This window comes from Oryzias latipes, chromosome 6, assembly GCF_053564925.1.
Source record: "Oryzias latipes strain Hd-rR chromosome 6, Olatipes_Hd-rR_3.1".
Taxonomy (NCBI): domain Eukaryota; kingdom Metazoa; phylum Chordata; class Actinopteri; order Beloniformes; family Adrianichthyidae; genus Oryzias; species Oryzias latipes.
The window spans coordinates 2,139,364-2,159,311 of NC_136242.1; the positions used below are offsets into that span (position 1 = coordinate 2,139,364).

Sequence of the window (19,948 nt, forward strand, 5' to 3'; positions counted from 1 at the left end):
AATTCATTTCATGAATTCATTCATTATTTCCCAGTTATAACAATTTTCCTTTTCAAAAACTGCAGTTTCTCATAGGGTTCCATGGTGTAATGGTTAGCACTCTGGATTTTGAATCCAGTAGTCTGCGTTCAAATCTCAGTAGAATCTTGAAACTATACTTATGTGTGTTTTTTATATGGATGTACACATTTCACTGCATCAAACCAATAGATTAAAAACCACACACAGCCCAGAACATGCCTCCATTTTATTGGCTTCTTGCAACGAAATTGTTAATTCCAAAAAATATTCTATGCAATTCCCTGTTAATGTATTTTTTTTTTGACGAATAACATTTATTTAAATCATAAATCGTAATCTTGGTCCGCTAATTTTCTAATTCATTTCATGAATTCATTCATTATTTCCCAGTTATAACAATTTTCCTTATCAAAAACTGCAGTTGCTCATAGGGTTCTATGGTGTAATGGTTAGCACTCTGCACTCTGAATCCAGTAGTCTGAGTTCAAATTTCAGTAGAACCTTAAAACTCAACCCACTCTCCATCCTCGTTAGATGGATCTACACATTTCACTGCATCAAACCAATAGATTAAAAACCACACACAGCCCAGAAAATGCTCACATTTTATTGCCTTCTTGCAACGAAATTAATTCCCCCAAAAAATTCTATGCACTTCCCTGTTAATCCACAAAAATAAAGTACATAATTTTTTTTTACAAATAACATTTATTCAAATCATAAATCGTCATCTTGGTCAGCTAGTTTTCTATCCCATTTCATGAATTCATTCATTATTTCCCAGTTATAACAATTTTGCTTATCAAAAACTGCAGTTGCTCATAGGGTTCTATGGTGTAATGGTTAGCACTCTGGACTCTGAATGCAGTAGTCTGAGTTCAAATCTCAGTAGAACCTTGAAACCCAACCCACTCTCAATGCTTGTTACAGGGATCTTCACATTTCACTGCATCAAACCAATAGATTAAAAACCACACACAGCCCAGAACATGCCTCCATTTTATTGGCTTCTTGCAACAAAATTGTTAATTCCCAAAAAATATTCTATGCACTTCCCTGTTAATGTATTTTTTTTTGACAAATAACATTTATTTAAATCATAAATCGTAATCTTGGTCAGCTAATTTTCTAATTCATTTCATGAATTCATTCATTATTTCCCAGTTATAACAATTTTCCTTTTCAAAAACTGCAGTTTCTCATAGGGTTCCATGGTGTAATGGTTAGCACTCTGGATTTTGAATCCAGTAGTCTGCGTTCAAATCTCAGTAGAATCTTGAAACTATACTTATGTGTGTTTTTTATATGGATGTACACATTTCACTGCATCAAACCAATAGATTAAAAACCACACACAGCCCAGAACATACCTCCATTTTATTGGCTTCTTGCAACAAAATTGTTAATTCCCAAAGAATATTTTATGCACTTCCCTGTTAATCTACATATAAAGTACATTTTTTTTTTTTTAACAAACAACATTTACTTAAATCATAAATCTTAATCTTGGTCAGCTAGTTTTCTATTTCATTTCATGAATTCATTCATTATTTCCCAGTTATAACAATTTTCCTTATCAAAATCTGCAGTTGTTCATAGGGTTCTATGGTGTAATGGTTAGCACTTTGGACTTTGAATCCAGTAGTCTGAGTTCAAATCTCAGTAGAACCTTGAAACCCAACCCACTCTCTATGCTTGTTACATGGACTTATACATTTCACTGCATCAAACCAATAGATTAAAAACCACACACAGCCCAGAACATGCCTGCATTTTATTGGCTTCTTGCGACGAAATTGTTAATTCCAAAAAATATTCTATGCAATTCCCTGTTAATCCACAAAAATAAACTACATAATTTTTTTTTACAAATAACATTTATTTATATCATAAATCATAATCTTGGTCAGCTAATTTTCTAATTCATTCCATGAATTGATTTAATATTTCAAAGTTATAACAGTTTTCCTTATCAAAAACTGCAGTTGTTCATAGGGTTCTATGGTGTAATGGTTAGCACTCTGGACTCTGAATCCAGTAGTCTGAGTTCAAATCTCAGTAGAACCTTGAAACCCAACCCACTCTCTATGCTTGTTACATGGATCTTCACATTTCACTGCATCAAACCAATAGATTAAAAACCACACACAGCCCAGAACATGCCTCCATTTTATTGGCTTCTTGCAACGAAATTGTTAATTCCAAAAAATATTCTATGCAATTCCCTGTTAATGTATTTTTTTTTGACGAATAACATTTATTCAAATCATAAATCGTAATCTTGGTCAGCTAATTTTCTAATTCATTTCATGAATTCATTCATTATTTCCCAGTGATAACAATTTTCCTTTTCAAAAACTGTAGTTTCTCATAGGGTTCCATGGTGTAATGGTTAGCACTCTGGATTTTGAATCCAGTAGTCTGCGTTCAAATCTCAGTAGAATCTTGAAACTATACTTATGTGTGTTTTTTATATGGATGTACACATTTCACTGCATCAAACCAATAGATTAAAAACCACACACAGCCCAGAACATGCCTCCATTTTATTGGTTTCTTGCAACGAAATTGTTAATTCCCAAAAAATATTCTATGCACTTCCCTGTTAATGTATTTTTTCTTTGACGAATAACATTTATTCAAATCATAAATCGTAATCTCGGTTCGCTAATTTTCTAATTCATTCCATGAATTGATTCATTATTTCCCAGTTATAACAATTTTCCTTATCAAAAACTGCAGTTGCTAATAGGGTTCTATGGTGTAATGGTTAGCACTCTGGACTTTGAATCCAGTAGTCTGAGTTCAAATCTCAGTAGAACCTTGAAACCCAACCCACTATCCATCCTTGTTACATGGATCTTCACATTTCACTGCATCAAACCAATAGATTAAAAACCACACACAGCCCAGAACATGCCTCCATTTTATTGGTTTCTTGCAACGAAATTGTTAATTCCAAAAAATATTCTATGCACTTCCCTGTTAATGTATTTTTTTTTGACGAATAACATTTATTTAAATCATAAATCGTAATCTTGGTTCGCTAATTTTCTAATTCATTTCATGAATTGATTCATTATTTCCCAGTTATAACAATTTTCCTTATCAAAAACTGCAGTTGCTAATAGGGTTCTATGGTGTAATGGTTAGCACTCTGGACTTTGAATCCATTAGTCTGAGTTCAAATCTCAGTAGAACCTTGAAACCCAACCCACTCTCTATGCCTGTTACACAGATCTTCACATTTCACTGCATCAAACCAATAGATTAAAAACCACACACAGCCCAGAACATGCCTCCATTTTATTGGCTTCTTGCAACGAAATTCTTAATTCCCAAAAAATATTCTATGCACTTCCATGTTAATGTATTTTTTTTTGACGAATAACATTTATTCAAATCATAAATCGTAATCTTGGTCCGCTAATTTTCTAATTCATTTCATGAATTCATTCATTATTTCCCAGTTATAACAATTTTCCTTTTCAAAAACTGCAGTTTCTCATAGGGTTCCATGGTGTAATGGTTAGCACTCTGGATTTTGAATCCAGTAGTCTGCGTTCAAATCTCAGTAGAATCTTGAAACTATACTTATGTGTGTTTTTTATATGGATGTTCACATTTCACTGCATCAAACCAATAGATTAAAAACCACACACAGCCCAGAACATACCTCCATTTTATTGGCTTCTTGCAACAAAATTGTTAATTCCCAAAGAATATTTTATGCACTTCCCTGTTAATCTACATATAAAGTACTTTTTTTTTTTTAACAAACAACATTTACTTAAATCATAAATCTTAATCTTGGTCAGCTAGTTTTCTATTTCATTTCATGAATTCATTCATTTTTTCCCAGTTATAACAATTTTCCTTATCAAAAACTGCAGTTGCTCATAGGGTTCTATGGTGTAATGGTTAGCACTCTGGACTCTGAATCCAGTAGTCTGAGCTCAAATCTCAGTAGAACCTTGAAACCCAACCCACTCTCTATGCTTGTTACATGGACCTATACATTTCACTGCATCAAACCAATAGATTAAAAACCACACACAGCCCAGAAAATGCCTGCATTTTATTGGCTTCTTGCAACGAAATTGTTAATTCCAAAAAATATTCTATGCAATTCCCTGTTAATGTATTTTTTTTTGACGAATAACATTTATTTAAATCATAAATCGTAATCTTGGTCCGCTAATTTTCTAATTCATTTCATGAATTCATTCATTATTTCCCAGTTATAACAATTTTCCTTATCAAAAACTGCAGTTGCTCATAGGGTTCTATGGTGTAATGGTTAGCACTCTGGACTCTGAATCCAGTAGTCTGAGTTCAAATCTCAGTAGAACCTTGAAACCCAACCCACTCTCAATGCTTTTTACAGGGATCTTCACATTTCACTGCATCAAACCAATAGATTAAAAACCACACACAGCCCAGAACATGCCTCCATTTTATTGGCTTCTTGCAACGAAATTAATTCCCCCAAAAAATTCTATGCACTTCCCTGTTAATCCACAAAAATAAAGTACATAATTTTTTTTTACAAATAACATTTATTCAAATCATAAATCGTCATCTTGGTCAGCTAGTTTTCTATCCCATTTCATGAATTCATTCATTATTTCCCAGTTATAACAATTTTCCTTATCAAAAACTGCAGTTGCTCATAGGGTTCTATGGTGTAATGGTTAGCACTCTGGACTCTGAATCCAGTAGTCTGAGTTCAAATCTCAGTAGAACCTTGAAACCCAACCCACTCTCAATGCTTGTTACAGGGATCTTCACATTTCACTGCATCAAACCAATAGATTAAAAACCACACACAGCCCAGAACATGCCTCCATTTTATTGGCTTCTTGCAACGAAATTGTTAATTCCCAAAAAATATTCTATGCACTTCCCTGTTAATGTTTTTTTTTTGACAAATAACATTTATTTAAATCATAAATCGTAATCTTGGTCAGCTAATTTTCTAATTCATTTCATGAATTCATTCATTATTTCCCAGTTATAACAATTTTCCTTATCAAAAACTGCAGTTGCTCATAGGATTCTATGGTGTAATGGTTAGCACTCTGGACTCTGAATCCATTAGTCTGAGTTCAAATCTCAGTAGAACCTTCAAAACCAAACCCACTCTCCATCATTGTTATATGGACCTATACATTTCACTGCATCAAACCAATAGATTAAAAACCACACACAGCCCAGAAAATGTTCTTATTTTATTGGCTTCTTGCAACGAAATTGTTAATTCCAAAAAATATTCTATGCAATTCCCTGTTAATGCACAAAAATAAACTACATAATTTTTTTTTACAAATAACATTTATTTAAATCATAAATCATAATCTTGGTCAGCTAATTTTCTAATTCATTCCATGAATTGATTTAATATTTCAAAGTTATAACAGTTTTCCTTATCAAAAACTGCAGTTGTTCATAGGGTTCTATGGTGTAATGGTTAGCACTCTGGACTCTGAATCCAGTAGTCTGAGTTCAAATCTCAGTAGAACCTTGAAACCCAACCCACTCTCAATGCTTGTTACAGGGATCTTCACATTTCACTGCATCAAACCAATAGATTAAAAACCACACACAGCCCAGAACATGCCTCCATTTTATTGGCTTCTTGCAACGAAATTGTTAATTCCCAAAAAATATTCTATGCACTTCCCTGTTAATGTTTTTTTTTTGACAAATAACATTTATTTAAATCATAAATCGTAATCTTGGTCAGCTAATTTTCTAATTCATTTCATGAATTCATTCATTATTTCCCAGTTATAACAATTTTCCTTATCAAAAACTGCAGTTGCTCATAGGGTTCTATGGTGTAATGGTTAGCACTCTGGACTCTGAATCCATTAGTCTGAGTTCAAATCTCAGTAGAACCTTCAAAACCAAACCCACTCTCCATCATTGTTATATGGACCTATACATTTCACTGCATCAAACCAATAGATTAAAAACCACACACAGCCCAGAAAATGTTCTTATTTTATTGGCTTCTTGCAACGAAATTGTTAATTCCAAAAAATATTCTATGCAATTCCCTGTTAATCCACAAAAATAAACTACATAATTTTTTTTTACAAATAACATTTATTTAAATCATAAATCATAATCTTGGTCAGCTAATTTTCTAATTCATTCCATGAATTGATTTAATATTTCAAAGTTATAACAGTTTTCCTTATCAAAAACTGCAGTTGTTCATAGGGTTCTATGGTGTAATGGTTAGCACTCTGGACTCTGAATCCAGTAGTCTGAGTTCAAATCTCAGTAGAACCTTGAAACCCAACCCACTCTCCATGCTTGTTACAGGGATCTTCACATTTCACTGCATCAAACCAATAGATTAAAAACCACACACAGCCCAGAACATGCCTCCATTTTATTGGCTTCTTGCAACGAAATTGTTAATTCCCAAAAAATATTCTATGCACTTCCCTGTTAATGTTTTTTTTTGACAAATAACATTTATTTAAATCATAAATCGTAATCTTGGTCAGCTAATTTTCTAATTCATTTCATGAATTCATTCATTATTTCCCAGTTATAACAATTTTCCTTTTCAAAAACTGCAGTTTCTCATAGGGTTCCATGGTGTAATGGTTAGCACTTTGGATTTTGAATCCAGTAGTCTGCGTTCAAATCTCAGTAGAATCTTGAAACTCTACTTATGTGTGTTTTTTACATGGATGTACACATTTCACTGCATCAAACCAATAGATTAAAAACCACACACAGCCCAGAATATGCCTCCATTTTATTGGCTTCTTGCAACAAAATTGTTAATTCCCAAAGAATATTTTATGCACTTCCCTGTTAATCTACATATAAAGAACATTTTTTTTTTTTTTACAAACAACATTTACTTAAATCATAAATCTTAATCTTGGTCAGCTAGTTTTCTATTTCATTTCATGAATTCATTCATTATTTCCCAGTTATAACAATTTTCCTTATCAAAAACTGCATTGGCTCATAGGGTTCTATGGTGTAATGGTTAGCACTCTGGACTCTGAATCCAGTAGTCTGAGTTCAAATTTCAGTAGAACCTTGAAACCCAACCCACTCTCCATGCTTGTTACATGGATCTACACATTTCACTGCATCAAACCAATAGATTAAAAACCACACACAGCCCAGAACATGCCTCCATTTTATTGGCTTCTTGCAACGAAATTGTTAATTCCAAAAAATATTCTATGCAATTCCCTGTTAATGTATTTTTTTTTGACGAATAACATTTATTTAAATCATAAATCGTAATCTTGGTCCGCTAATTTTCTAATTCATTTCATGAATTCATTCATTATTTCCCAGTTATAACAATTTTCCTTATCAAAAACTGCAGTTGCTCATAGGGTTCTATGGTGTAATGGTTAGCACTCTGCACTCTGAATCCAGTAGTCTGAGTTCAAATTTCAGTAGAACCTTAAAACTCAACCCACTCTCCATCCTCGTTAGATGGATCTACACATTTCACTGCATCAAACCAATAGATTAAAAACCACACACAGCCCAGAAAATGCTCACATTTTATTGCCTTCTTGCAACTAAATTAATTCCCCCAAAAAATTCTATGCACTTCCCTGTTAATCCACAAAAATAAAGTACATAATTTTTTTTTTACAAATAACATTTATTCAAATCATAAATCGTCATCTTGGTCAGCTAGTTTTCTATCCCATTTCATGAATTCATTCATTATTTCCCAGTTATAACAATTTTCCTTATCAAAAACTGCAGTTGCTCATAGGGTTCTATGGTGTAATGGTTAGCACTCTGGACTCTGAATCCAGTAGTCTGAGATCAAATTTCAGTAGAACCTTCAAACCCAACCCACTCTCCATGCTTGTTACATGGACCTACACATTTCACTGCATCAAACCAATAGATTAAAAACCACACACAGCCCAGAAAATGTTCTCATTTTATTGGCTTCTTGCAACGAAATTGTTAATTCCCAAAAAAATTCTATGCACTTCCCTGTTAATCCACAAAAATAAAGTACATAATTTCTTTTTACAAATAACATTTATTTAAATCATAAATCATAATCTTGGTCAGCTAATTTTCTAACTCATTCCATGAATTGATTTATGATTTCCAAGTTATAACAGTTTTCCTTATCAAAAACTGCAGTTGCTAATAGGGTTCTATGGTGTAATGGTTAGCACTCTGGACTTTGAATCCAGTAGTCTGAGTTCAAATCTCAGTAGAACCTTAAAACCCAACCCACTCTCCATGCTTGTTACATGGGTCTTCACATTTCACTGCATCAAACCAATAGATTAAAAACCACACACAGCCCAGAACATGCCTGCATTTTATTGGCTTCTTCCAACGAAATTGTTAATTCCAAAAAATATTCTATGCACTTCCCTGTTAATCTACAAAAAAAATATTACAAAATTTTTTTTAACAAATAAAATTTATTTAAATCATAAATTTTATTCTTGGTCAGCTAATTTTCTAATTGATTTCATGAATTCATTCATTATTTCCCAGTTATAACAATTTTCCTTATCAAAATCTGCAGCTGCTAATTGGGTTCTATGGTGTAATGGTTAGCACTCTGGACTTTGAATCCTGTAGTCTGAGTTCAAATCTCAGTAGAACCTTGAAACCCAACCCACTCTCCATCCTTGTTACATGGATCTTCACATTTCACTGCATCAAACCAATAGATTAAAAACCACACACAGCCCAGAAAATGCCTCCTTTTTATTGGCTTTTTGCAACGAAATTGTTAATTCCCAAAAAATATTCTTTGCACTTCCCTGTTAATGTTTTTTTTTTGACAAATAACATTTATTTAAATCATAAATCGTAATCTTGGTCAGCTAATTTTCTAATTCATTTCATGAATTCATTCATTATTTCCAAGTTATAACAATTTTCCTTTTCAAAAACAGGCAGTTGCTCATAGGGTTCCATGGTGTAATGGTTAGCACTCTGGAATCTGAATCCAGTAGTCTGCCTTCAAATCTCAGTAGAATCTTGAAACTCTACTTATGTGTGTTTTTTACATGGATCTACACATTTCATTGCATCAAACCAATACATTAAAAACCACACACAGCCCAGAACATGCCTGCATTTTATTGGCTTCTTGCAACGAAATTGTTAATTCCAAAAAATATTCTATGCACTTCCCTGTTAATCTACAAAAAAAATATTACATAATTTTTTTTTAACAAATAAAATTTATTTAAATCATAAATCTTATTCTTGGTCAGCTAATTTTCTAATTGATTTCATGAAATCATTCATTATTTCCCAGTTATAACAATTTTCCTTATCAAAATCTGCAGTTGTTCATAGGGTTCTATGGTGTAATGGTTAGCACTCTGGACTTTGAATCCAGTAGTCTGAGTTCAAATCTCAGTAGAACCTTGAAACCCAACCCACTCTCCATCCTTGTTACATGGATCTTCACATTTCATTGCATCAAACCAATAGATTAAAAACCACACACAGCCCAGAACATGCCTGCATTTTATTGGCTTCTTGCAACGAAATTGTTAATTCCAAAAAATATTCTATGCACTTCCCTGTTAATCTACAAAAAAAAATTACATAATTTTTTTTTAACAAATAAAATTTATTTAAATCATAAATCTTATTCTTGGTCAGCTAATTTTCTAATTGATTTCATGAATTCATTCATTATTTCCCAGTTATAACAATTTTCCTTATCAAAATCTGCAGTTGTTCATAGGGTTCTATGGTGTAATGGTTAGCACTCTGGACTTTGAGTCCAGTAGTCTGAGTTCATATCTCAGTAGAACCTTGAAACCCAACCCACTCTCCATCCTTGTTACATGGACTTATACATTTCACTGCATCAAACCAATAGATTAAAAACCACACACAGCCCAGAACATGCCTGCATTTTATTGGCTTCTTGCAACGAAATTGTTAATTCCAAAAAATATTCTATGCACTTCCCTGTTAATCTACAAAAAAAATATTACATATTTTTTTTTTAACAAATAAAATTTATTTAAATCATAAATCTTATTCTTGGTCAGCTAATTTTCTAATTGATTTCATGAAATCATTCATTATTTCCCAGTTATAACAATTTTCCTTATCAAAATCTGCAGTTGTTCATAGGGTTCTATGGTGTAATGGTTAGCACTCTGGACTTTGAATCCAGTAGTCTGAGTTCAAATCTCAGTAGAACCTTGAAACCCAACCCACTCTCCATCCTTGTTACATGGATCTTCACATTTCATTGCATCAAACCAATAGATTAAAAACCACACACAGCCCAGAACATGCCTGCATTTTATTGGCTTCTTGCAACGAAATTGTTAATTCCAAAAAATATTCTATGCACTTCCCTGTTAATCTACAAAAAAAAATTACATAATTTTTTTTTAACAAATAAAATTTATTTAAATCATAAATCTTATTCTTGGTCAGCTAATTTTCTAATTGATTTCATGAATTCATTCATTATTTCCCAGTTATAACAATTTTCCTTATCAAAATCTGCAGTTGTTCATAGGGTTCTATGGTGTAATGGTTAGCACTCTGGACTTTGAATCCAGTAGTCTGAGTTCAAATCTCAGTAGAACCTTGAAACCCAACCCACTCTCCATCCTTGTTACATGGATCTTCACATTTCACTGCATCAAACCAATAGATTAAAAACCACACACAGCCCAGAAAATGCCTCCTTTTTATTGGCTTTTTGCAACGAAATTGTTAATTCCCAAAAAATATTCTTTGCACTTCCCTGTTAATGTTTTTTTTTTGACAAATAACATTTATTTAAATCATAAATCGTAATCTTGGTCAGCTAATTTTCTAATTCATTTCATGAATTCATTCATTATTTCCCAGTTGTAACAATTTTCCTTATCATAATCTGCTGTTGTTAATTGGGTTCTATGGTGTAATGGTTAGCACTCTGCACTCTGAATCCAGTAGTCTGAGTTCAAATTTCAGTAGAACCTTAAAACTCAACCCACTCTCCATCCTCGTTAGATGGATCTACACATTTCACTGCATCAAACCACACACAGCCCAGAAAATGCTCACATTTTATTGCCTTCTTGCAACGAAATTAATTCCCCCAAAAAATTCTATGCACTTCCCTGTTAATCCACAAAAATAAAGTACATAATTTTTTTTTACAAATAACATTTATTCAAATCATAAATCATAATCTTGGTCAGCTAATTTTCTAATTCATTCCATGAATTGATTTAATATTTCAAAGTTATAACAGTTTTCCTTATCAAAAACTGCAGTTGTTCATAGGGTTCTATGGTGTAATGGTTAGCACTCTGGACTCTGAATCCAGTAGTCTGAGTTCAAATCTCAGTAGAACCTTATAACCCAACCCACTCTCCATCATTGTTATATGGATATACACATTTCACTGCATCAAACCAATAGATTAAAAAACACACACAGCCCAGAAAATGCTCTCATTTTATTGGCTTCTTGCAACGAAATTGTTAATTCCCAAAAAATATTCTATGCACTTCCCTGTTAATGTTTTTTTTTGACAAATAACATTTATTTAAATCATTAATCGTAATCTTGGTCAGCTAATTTTCTAATTCATTTCATGAATTCATTCATTATTTCCCAGTTATAACAATTTTCCTTTTCAAAAACTGCAGTTTCTCATAGGGTTCCATGGTGTAATGGTTAGCACTCTGGACTCTGAATCCAGTAGTCTGAGTTCAAATCTCAGTAGAACCTTATAACCCAACCCACTCTCCATCATTGTTATATGGATATACACATTTCACTGCATCAAACCAATAGATTAAAAAACACACACAGCCCAGAAAATGCTCTCATTTTATTGGCTTCTTGCAACGAAATTGTTAATTCCAAAAAATATTCTATGCACTTCCCTGTTAATGTTTTTTTTTTGACAAATAACATTTATTTAAATCATAAATCGTAATCTTGGTCAGCTAATTTTCTAATTCATTTCATGAATTCATTCATTATTTCCCAGTTATAACAATTTTCCTTATCAAAAACTGCAGTTGCTCATAGGGTTCTATGGTGTAATGGTTAGCACTCTGGACTCTGAATCCAGTAGTCTACGTTCAAATCTCAGTAGAATCTTGAAACTCTACTTATGTGTGTTTTTTACATGGATCTACACATTTCACTGCATCAAACCAATAGATTAAAAACCACACACAGCCCAGAACATGCCTGCATTTTATTGGCTTCTTGCAACGAAATTGTTAATTCCAAAAAATATTCTATGCACTTCCCTGTTAATCTACAAAAAAAATATTACATAATTTTTTTTTTAACAAATAAAATTTATTTAAATCATAAATCTTATTTTTGGTCAGCTAATTTTCTAATTGATTTCATGAATTCATTCATTATTTCCCAGTTATAACAATTTTCCTTATCAAAATCTGCAGTTGTTCATAGGGTTCTATGGTGTAATGGTTAGCACTCTGGACTTTGAATCCAGTAGTCTGAGTTCAAATCTCAGTAGAACCTTGAAACCCAACCCACTCTCCATCCTTGTTACATGGACTTATACATTTCACTGCATCAAACCAATAGATTAAAAACCACACACAGCCCAGAACATGCCTGCATTTTATTGGCTTCTTGCGACGAAATTGTTAATTCCAAAAAATATTCTATGCAATTCCCTGTTAATCCACAAAAATAAACTACATAATTTTTTTTTACAAATAACATTTATTTAAATCAAAAATCATAATCTTGGTCAGCTAATTTTCTAATTCATTCCATGAATTGATTTAATATTTCAAAGTTATAACAGTTTTCCTTATCAAAAACTGCAGTTGTTCATAGGGTTCTATGGTGTAATGGTTAGCACTCTGGACTCTGAATCCAGTAGTCTGAGTTCAAATCTCAGTAGAACCTTGAAACCCAACCCACTCTCTATGCTTGTTACATGGATCTTCACATTTCACTGCATCAAACCAATAGATTAAAAACCACACACAGCCCAGAACATGCCTCCATTTTATTGGCTTCTTGCAACGAAATTGTTAATTCCAAAAAATATTCTATGCAATTCCCTGTTAATGTATTTTTTTTTGACGAATAACATTTATTCAAATCATAAATCGTAATCTTGGTTCGCTAATTTTCTAATTCATTTCATGAATTGATTCATTATTTCCCAGTTATAACAATTTTCCTTATCAAAAACTGCAGTTGCTAATAGGGTTCTATGGTGTAATGGTTAGCACTCTGGACTTTGAATCCAGTAGTCTGAGTTCAAATCTCAGTAGAACCTTGAAACCCAACCCACTCTCTATGCCTGTTACACAGATCTTCACATTTCACTGCATCAAACCAATAGATTAAAAACCACACACAGCCCAGAACATGCCTCCATTTTATTGGCTTCTTGCAACGAAATTGTTAATTCCCAAAAAATATTCTATGCACTTCCCTGTTAATGTATTTTTTTTTGACAAATAACATTTATTTAAATCATAAATCGTAATCTTGGTCAGCTAATTTTCTAATTCATTTCATGAATTCATTCATTATTTCCCAGTTATAACAATTTTCCTTTTCAAAAACTGCAGTTTCTCATAGGGTTCCATGGTGTAATGGTTAGCACTCTGGACTTTGAATCCAGTAGTCTGAGTTCAAATCTCAGTAGAACCTTGAAACCCAACCCACTCTCCATCCTTGTTACATGGACTTATACATTTCACTGCATCAAACCAATAGATTAAAAACCACACACAGCCCAGAACATGCCTGCATTTTATTGGCTTCTTGCGACGAAATTGTTAATTCCAAAAAATATTCTATGCAATTCCCTGTTAATCCACAAAAATAAACTACATAATTTTTTTTACAAATAACATTTATTTAAATCAAAAATCATAATCTTGGTCAGCTAATTTTCTAATTCATTCCATGAATTGATTTAATATTTCAAAGTTATAACAGTTTTCCTTATCAAAAACTGCAGTTGTTCATAGGGTTCTATGGTGTAATGGTTAGAACTCTGGACTCTGAATCCAGTAGTCTGAGTTCAAATCTCAGTAGAACCTTGAAACCCAACCCACTCTCTATGCCTGTTACACAGATCTTCACATTTCACTGCATCAAACCAATAGATGAAAAAACCACACACAGCCCAGAACATGCCTCCATTTTATTGGCTTCTTGCAACAAAATTGTTAATTCCCAAAAAATATTCTATGCACTTCCCTGTTAATGTATTTTTTTTTGACAAATAACATTTATTTAAATCATAAATCGTAATCTTGGTCAGCTAATTTTCTAATTCATTTCATGAATTCATTCATTATTTCCCAGTTATAACAATTTTCCTTTTCAAAAACTGCAGTTTCTCATAGGGTTCCATGGTGTAATGGTTAGCACTCTGGATTTTGAATCCAGTAGTCTGCGTTCAAATCTCAGTAGAATCTTGAAACTATACTTATGTGTGTTTTTTATATGGATGTACACATTTCACTGCATCAAACCAATAGATTAAAAACCACACACAGCCCAGAACATACCTCCATTTTATTGGCTTCTTGCAACAAAATTGTTAATTCCCAAAGAATATTTTATGCACTTCCCTGTTAATCTACATATAAAGTACATTTTTTTTTTTTTAACAAACAACATTTACTTAAATCATAAATCTTAATCTTGGTCAGCTAGTTTTCTATTTCATTTCATGAATTCATTCATTATTTCCCAGTTATAACAATTTTCCTTATCAAAAACTGCAGTTGCTTATAGGGTTCTATGGTGTAATGGTTAGCACTCTGGACTCTGAATCCAGTAGTCTGAGTTCAAATCTCAGTAGAACCTTGAAACCCAACCCACTCTCAATGCTTGTTACAGGGATCTTCACATTTCACTGCATCAAACCAACAGATTAAAAACCACACACAGCCCAGAACATGCCTCCATTTTATTGGCTTCTTGCAACGAAATTGTTAATTCCCAAAAAATATTCTATGCAATTCCCTGTTAATGTATTTTTTTTTGACGGATAACATTTATTTAAATCATAAATCGTAATCTTGGTCCGCTAATTTTCTAATTCATTTCATGAATTCATTCATTATTTCCCAGTTATAACAATTTTCCTTATCAAAAACTGCAGTTGCTCATAGGGTTCTATGGTGTAATGGTTAGCACTCTGGACTCTGAATCCAGTAGTCTGAGTTCAAATCTCAGTAGAACCTTGAAACCCAACCCACTCTCTATGCTTGTTACATGGACCTATACATTTCACTGCATCAAACCAATAGATTAAAAACCACACACAGCCCAGAACATGCCTCCATTTTATTGGCTTCTTGCAACAAAATTGTTAATTCCCAAAAAATATTCTATGCACTTCCCTGTTAATGTATTTTTTTTTGACAAATAACATTTATTTAAATCATAAATCGTAATCTTGGTCAGCTAATTTTCTAATTCATTTCATGAATTCATTCATTATTTCCCAGTTATAACAATTTTCCTTTTCAAAAACTGCAGTTTCTCATAGGGTTCCATGGTGTAATGGTTAGCACTCTGGATTTTGAATCCAGTAGTCTGCGTTCAAATCTCAGTAGAATCTTGAAACTATACTTATGTGTGTATTTTATATGGATGTACACATTTCACTGCATCAAACCAATAGATTAAAAACCACACACAGCCCAGAACATACCTGCATTTTATTGGCTTCTTGCAACGAAATTGTTAATTCCAAAAAATATTCTATGCACTTCCCTGTTAATCTACAAAAAAAATATTACATAATTTTTTTTTAACAAATAAAGTTTATTTAAATCATGAATCTTATTCTTGGTCAGCTAATTTTCTAATTGATTTCATGAAATCATTCATTATTTCCCAGTTATAACAATTTTCCTTATCAAAATCTGCAGTTGTTCATAGGGTTCTATGGTGTAATGGTTAGCACTCTGGACTTTGAATCCAGTAGTCTGAGTTCAAATCTCAGTAGAACCTTGAAACCCAACCCACTCTCTATCCTTGTTACATGGATCTTCATATTTCACTGCATCAAACCAATTGATTAAAAACCACACACAGCCCAGAACATGCCTGCATTTTATTGGCTTCTTGCAACGAAATTGTTAATTCCAAAAAATATTCTATGCACTTCCCTGTTAATCTACAAAAAAAATATTACATAATTTTTTTTTAACAAATAAAATTTATTTAAATCATAAATCTTATTCTTGGTCAGCTAATTTTCTAATTGATTTCATGAATTCATTCATTATTTCCCAGTTATAACAATTTTCCTTATCAAAATCTGCAGTTGTTCATAGGGTTCTATGGTGTAATGGTTAGCACTCTGGACTTTGAATCCAGTAGTCTGAGTTCAAATCTCAGTAGAACCTTGAAACCCAACCCACTCTCCATCCTTGTTACATGGACTTATACATTTCACTGCATCAAACCAATAGATTAAAAACCACACACAGCCCAGAACATGCCTGCATTTTATTGGCTTCTTGCGACGAAATTGTTAATTCCAAAAAATATTCTATGCAATTCCCTGTTAATCCACAAAAATAAACTACATAATTTTTTTTTACAAATAACATTTATTTAAATCAAAAATCATAATCTTGGTCAGCTAATTTTCTAATTCATTCCATGAATTGATTTAATATTTCAAAGTTATAACAGTTTTCCTTATCAAAAACTGCAGTTGTTCATAGGGTTCTATGGTGTAATGGTTAGCACTCTGGACTCTGAATCCAGTAGTCTGAGTTCAAATCTCAGTAGAACCTTGAAACTCTACTTATGTGTTTTTTACATGGATGTACACATTTCACTGCATCAAACCAATAGATTAAAAACCACACACAGCCCAGAACATGCCTCCATTTTATTGGCCTCTTGCAACGAAATTGTTAATTCCAAAAAATATTCTATGCAATTCCCTGTTAATGTATTTTTTTTTTGACGAATAACATTTATTTAAATCATAAATCGTAATCTTGGTCCGCTAATTTTCTAATTCATTTCATGAATCCATTCATTATTTCCCAGTTATAACAATTTTCCTTATCAAAAACTGCAGTTGCTCATAGGGTTCTATGGTGTAATGGTTAGCACTCTGGACTCTGAATCCAGTAGTCTACGTTCAAATCTCAGTAGAATCTTGAAACTCTACTTATGTGTGTTTTTTACATGGATCTACACATTTCACTGCATCAAACCAATAGATTAAAAACCACACACAGCCCAGAACATGCCTGCATTTTATTGGCTTCTTGCAACGAAATTGTTAATTCCAAAAAATATTCTATGCACTTCCCTGTTAATCTACAAAAAAAATATTACATAATTTTTTTTTAACAAATAAAATTTATTTAAATCATAAATCTTATTTTTGGTCAGCTAATTTTCTAATTGATTTCATGAATTCATTCATTATTTCCCAGTTATAACAATTTTCCTTATCAAAATCTGCAGTTGTTCATAGGGTTCTATGGTGTAATGGTTAGCACTCTGGACTTTGAATCCAGTAGTCTGAGTTCAAATCTCAGTAGAACCTTGAAACCCAACCCACTCTCCATCCTTGTTACATGGACTTATACATTTCACTGCATCAAACCAATAGATTAAAAACCACACACAGCCCAGAACATGCCTGCATTTTATTGGCTTCTTGCGACGAAATTGTTAATTCCAAAAAATATTCTATGCAATTCCCTGTTAATCCACAAAAATAAACTACATAATTTTTTTTTACAAATAACATTTATTTAAATCATAAATCATAATCTTGGTCAGCTAATTTTCTAATTCATTCCATGAATTGATTTAATATTTCAAAGTTATAACAGTTTTCCTTATCAAAAACTGCAGTTGTTCATAGGGTTCTATGGTGTAATGGTTAGCACTCTGGACTCTGAATCCAGTAGTCTGAGTTCAAATCTCAGTAGAACCTTGAAACCCAACCCACTCTCTATGCTTGTTACATGGATCTTCACATTTCACTGCACCAAACCAATAGATTAAAAACCACACACAGCCCAGAAAATGCCTGCATTTTATTGGCTTCTTGCAACGAAATTGTTAATTCCAAAAAATATTCTATGCAATTCCCTGTTAATGTATTTTTTTTTGACGAATAACATTTATTTAAATCATAAATCGTAATCTTGGTCCGCTAATTTTCTAATTCATTTCATGAATTCATTCATTATTTCCCAGTTATAACAATTTTCCTTATCAAAAACTGCAGTTGCTCATAGGGTTCTATGGTGTAATGGTTAGCACTCTGGACTCTGAATCCAGTAGTCTGAGTTCAAATCTCAGTAGAACCTTGAAACCCAACCCACTCTCTATGCTTGTTACATGGACCTATACATTTCACTGCATCAAACCAATAGATTAAAAACCACACACAGCCCAGAACATGCCTCCATTTTATTGGCTTCTTGCAACAAAATTGTTAATTCCCAAAAAATATTCTATGCACTTCCCTGTTAATGTTTTTTTTTGACAAATAACATTTATTTAAATCATAAATCGTAATCTTGGTCAGCTAATTTTCTAATTCATTTCATGAATTCATTCATTATTTCCCAGTTATAACAATTTTCCTTTTCAAAAACTGCAGTTTCTCATAGGGTTCCATGGTGTAATGGTTAGCACTTTGGATTTTGAATCCAGTAGTCTGCGTTCAAATCTCAGTAGAATCTTGAAACTCTACTTATGTGTGTTTTTTACATGGATGTACACATTTCACTGCATCAAACCAATAGATTAAAAACCACACACAGCCCAGAATATGCCTCCATTTTATTGGCTTCTTGCAACAAAATTGTTAATTCCCAAAGAATATTTTATGCACTTCCCTGTTAATCTACATATAAAGAACATTTTTTTTTTTTTTACAAACAACATTTACTTAAATCATAAATCTTAATCTTGGTCAGCTAGTTTTCTATTTCATTTCATGAATTCATTCATTATTTCCCAGTTATAACAATTTTCCTTATCAAAAACTGCATTGGCTCATAGGGTTCTATGGTGTAATGGTTAGCACTCTGGACTCTGAATCCAGTAGTCTGAGTTCAAATTTCAGTAGAACCTTGAAACCCAACCCACTCTCCATGCTTGTTACATGGATCTACACATTTCACTGCATCAAACCAATAGATTAAAAACCACACACAGCCCAGAACATGCCTCCATTTTATTGGCTTCTTGCAACGAAATTGTTAATTCCAAAAAATATTCTATGCAATTCCCTGTTAATGTATTTTTTTTTGACGAATAACATTTATTTAAATCATAAATCGTAATCTTGGTCCGCTAATTTTCTAATTCATTTCATGAATTCATTCATTATTTCCCAGTTATAACAATTTTCCTTATCAAAAACTGCAGTTGCTCATAGGGTTCTATGGTGTAATGGTTAGCACTCTGCACTCTGAATCCAGTAGTCTGAGTTCAAATTTCAGTAGAACCTTAAAACTCAACCCACTCTCCATCCTCGTTAGATGGATCTACACATTTCACTGCATCAAACCAATAGATTAAAAACCACACACAGCCCAGAAAATGCTCACATTTTATTGCCTTCTTGCAACTAAATTAATTCCCCCAAAAAATTCTATGCACTTCCCTGTTAATCCACAAAAATAAAGTACATAATTTTTTTTTTACAAATAACATTTATTCAAATCATAAATCGTCATCTTGGTCAGCTAGTTTTCTATCCCATTTCATGAATTCATTCATTATTTCCCAGTTATAACAATTTTCCTTATCAAAAACTGCAGTTGCTCATAGGGTTCTATGGTGTAATGGTTAGCACTCTGGACTCTGAATCCAGTAGTCTGAGATCAAATTTCAGTAGAACCTTCAAACCCAACCCACTCTCCATGCTTGTTACATGGACCTACACATT

General features: G+C 32.6%; 27 non-coding genes across 27 annotated transcripts; all 27 read left to right on the top strand.

Moving 5' to 3' along the window:
- Positions 1-1,620: 1,620 nt before the first annotated feature.
- Positions 1,621-1,692, top strand: trnaq-uug (transfer RNA glutamine (anticodon UUG)). Its single transcript has one exon. It is a non-coding gene; the product is annotated as a tRNA-Gln (tRNA).
- A 324-nt stretch (positions 1,693-2,016) lies between these two features.
- Positions 2,017-2,088, top strand: trnaq-cug (transfer RNA glutamine (anticodon CUG)). The gene has a single exon. It is a non-coding gene; the product is annotated as a tRNA-Gln (tRNA).
- Positions 2,089-2,773: 685 nt separating this feature from the next.
- trnaq-uug (transfer RNA glutamine (anticodon UUG)) lies at positions 2,774-2,845 on the top strand. The gene has a single exon. It is a non-coding gene; the product is annotated as a tRNA-Gln (tRNA).
- A 307-nt stretch (positions 2,846-3,152) lies between these two features.
- On the top strand, positions 3,153-3,224 carry trnaq-uug (transfer RNA glutamine (anticodon UUG)). Its single transcript has one exon. It is a non-coding gene; the product is annotated as a tRNA-Gln (tRNA).
- Positions 3,225-4,303: 1,079 nt separating this feature from the next.
- On the top strand, positions 4,304-4,375 carry trnaq-cug (transfer RNA glutamine (anticodon CUG)). Its single transcript has one exon. It is a non-coding gene; the product is annotated as a tRNA-Gln (tRNA).
- A 322-nt stretch (positions 4,376-4,697) lies between these two features.
- Positions 4,698-4,769, top strand: trnaq-cug (transfer RNA glutamine (anticodon CUG)). The gene has a single exon. It is a non-coding gene; the product is annotated as a tRNA-Gln (tRNA).
- A 704-nt stretch (positions 4,770-5,473) lies between these two features.
- On the top strand, positions 5,474-5,545 carry trnaq-cug (transfer RNA glutamine (anticodon CUG)). The gene has a single exon. It is a non-coding gene; the product is annotated as a tRNA-Gln (tRNA).
- A 704-nt stretch (positions 5,546-6,249) lies between these two features.
- Positions 6,250-6,321, top strand: trnaq-cug (transfer RNA glutamine (anticodon CUG)). Its single transcript has one exon. It is a non-coding gene; the product is annotated as a tRNA-Gln (tRNA).
- A 1,870-nt stretch (positions 6,322-8,191) lies between these two features.
- On the top strand, positions 8,192-8,263 carry trnaq-uug (transfer RNA glutamine (anticodon UUG)). The gene has a single exon. It is a non-coding gene; the product is annotated as a tRNA-Gln (tRNA).
- Positions 8,264-8,588: 325 nt separating this feature from the next.
- Positions 8,589-8,660, top strand: trnaq-uug (transfer RNA glutamine (anticodon UUG)). Its single transcript has one exon. It is a non-coding gene; the product is annotated as a tRNA-Gln (tRNA).
- Positions 8,661-9,363: 703 nt separating this feature from the next.
- trnaq-uug (transfer RNA glutamine (anticodon UUG)) lies at positions 9,364-9,435 on the top strand. Its single transcript has one exon. It is a non-coding gene; the product is annotated as a tRNA-Gln (tRNA).
- A 723-nt stretch (positions 9,436-10,158) lies between these two features.
- Positions 10,159-10,230, top strand: trnaq-uug (transfer RNA glutamine (anticodon UUG)). Its single transcript has one exon. It is a non-coding gene; the product is annotated as a tRNA-Gln (tRNA).
- A 325-nt stretch (positions 10,231-10,555) lies between these two features.
- On the top strand, positions 10,556-10,627 carry trnaq-uug (transfer RNA glutamine (anticodon UUG)). The gene has a single exon. It is a non-coding gene; the product is annotated as a tRNA-Gln (tRNA).
- Positions 10,628-11,313: 686 nt separating this feature from the next.
- On the top strand, positions 11,314-11,385 carry trnaq-cug (transfer RNA glutamine (anticodon CUG)). The gene has a single exon. It is a non-coding gene; the product is annotated as a tRNA-Gln (tRNA).
- A 306-nt stretch (positions 11,386-11,691) lies between these two features.
- On the top strand, positions 11,692-11,763 carry trnaq-cug (transfer RNA glutamine (anticodon CUG)). Its single transcript has one exon. It is a non-coding gene; the product is annotated as a tRNA-Gln (tRNA).
- Positions 11,764-12,465: 702 nt separating this feature from the next.
- trnaq-uug (transfer RNA glutamine (anticodon UUG)) lies at positions 12,466-12,537 on the top strand. Its single transcript has one exon. It is a non-coding gene; the product is annotated as a tRNA-Gln (tRNA).
- Positions 12,538-12,861: 324 nt separating this feature from the next.
- On the top strand, positions 12,862-12,933 carry trnaq-cug (transfer RNA glutamine (anticodon CUG)). The gene has a single exon. It is a non-coding gene; the product is annotated as a tRNA-Gln (tRNA).
- A 307-nt stretch (positions 12,934-13,240) lies between these two features.
- Positions 13,241-13,312, top strand: trnaq-uug (transfer RNA glutamine (anticodon UUG)). The gene has a single exon. It is a non-coding gene; the product is annotated as a tRNA-Gln (tRNA).
- Positions 13,313-13,620: 308 nt separating this feature from the next.
- Positions 13,621-13,692, top strand: trnaq-uug (transfer RNA glutamine (anticodon UUG)). The gene has a single exon. It is a non-coding gene; the product is annotated as a tRNA-Gln (tRNA).
- A 1,098-nt stretch (positions 13,693-14,790) lies between these two features.
- On the top strand, positions 14,791-14,862 carry trnaq-cug (transfer RNA glutamine (anticodon CUG)). Its single transcript has one exon. It is a non-coding gene; the product is annotated as a tRNA-Gln (tRNA).
- Positions 14,863-15,170: 308 nt separating this feature from the next.
- trnaq-cug (transfer RNA glutamine (anticodon CUG)) lies at positions 15,171-15,242 on the top strand. Its single transcript has one exon. It is a non-coding gene; the product is annotated as a tRNA-Gln (tRNA).
- A 703-nt stretch (positions 15,243-15,945) lies between these two features.
- Positions 15,946-16,017, top strand: trnaq-uug (transfer RNA glutamine (anticodon UUG)). The gene has a single exon. It is a non-coding gene; the product is annotated as a tRNA-Gln (tRNA).
- A 326-nt stretch (positions 16,018-16,343) lies between these two features.
- trnaq-uug (transfer RNA glutamine (anticodon UUG)) lies at positions 16,344-16,415 on the top strand. Its single transcript has one exon. It is a non-coding gene; the product is annotated as a tRNA-Gln (tRNA).
- A 324-nt stretch (positions 16,416-16,739) lies between these two features.
- Positions 16,740-16,811, top strand: trnaq-cug (transfer RNA glutamine (anticodon CUG)). Its single transcript has one exon. It is a non-coding gene; the product is annotated as a tRNA-Gln (tRNA).
- Positions 16,812-17,509: 698 nt separating this feature from the next.
- On the top strand, positions 17,510-17,581 carry trnaq-uug (transfer RNA glutamine (anticodon UUG)). Its single transcript has one exon. It is a non-coding gene; the product is annotated as a tRNA-Gln (tRNA).
- A 324-nt stretch (positions 17,582-17,905) lies between these two features.
- trnaq-cug (transfer RNA glutamine (anticodon CUG)) lies at positions 17,906-17,977 on the top strand. Its single transcript has one exon. It is a non-coding gene; the product is annotated as a tRNA-Gln (tRNA).
- Positions 17,978-18,284: 307 nt separating this feature from the next.
- Positions 18,285-18,356, top strand: trnaq-cug (transfer RNA glutamine (anticodon CUG)). Its single transcript has one exon. It is a non-coding gene; the product is annotated as a tRNA-Gln (tRNA).
- Positions 18,357-19,948: the final 1,592 nt, after the last annotated feature.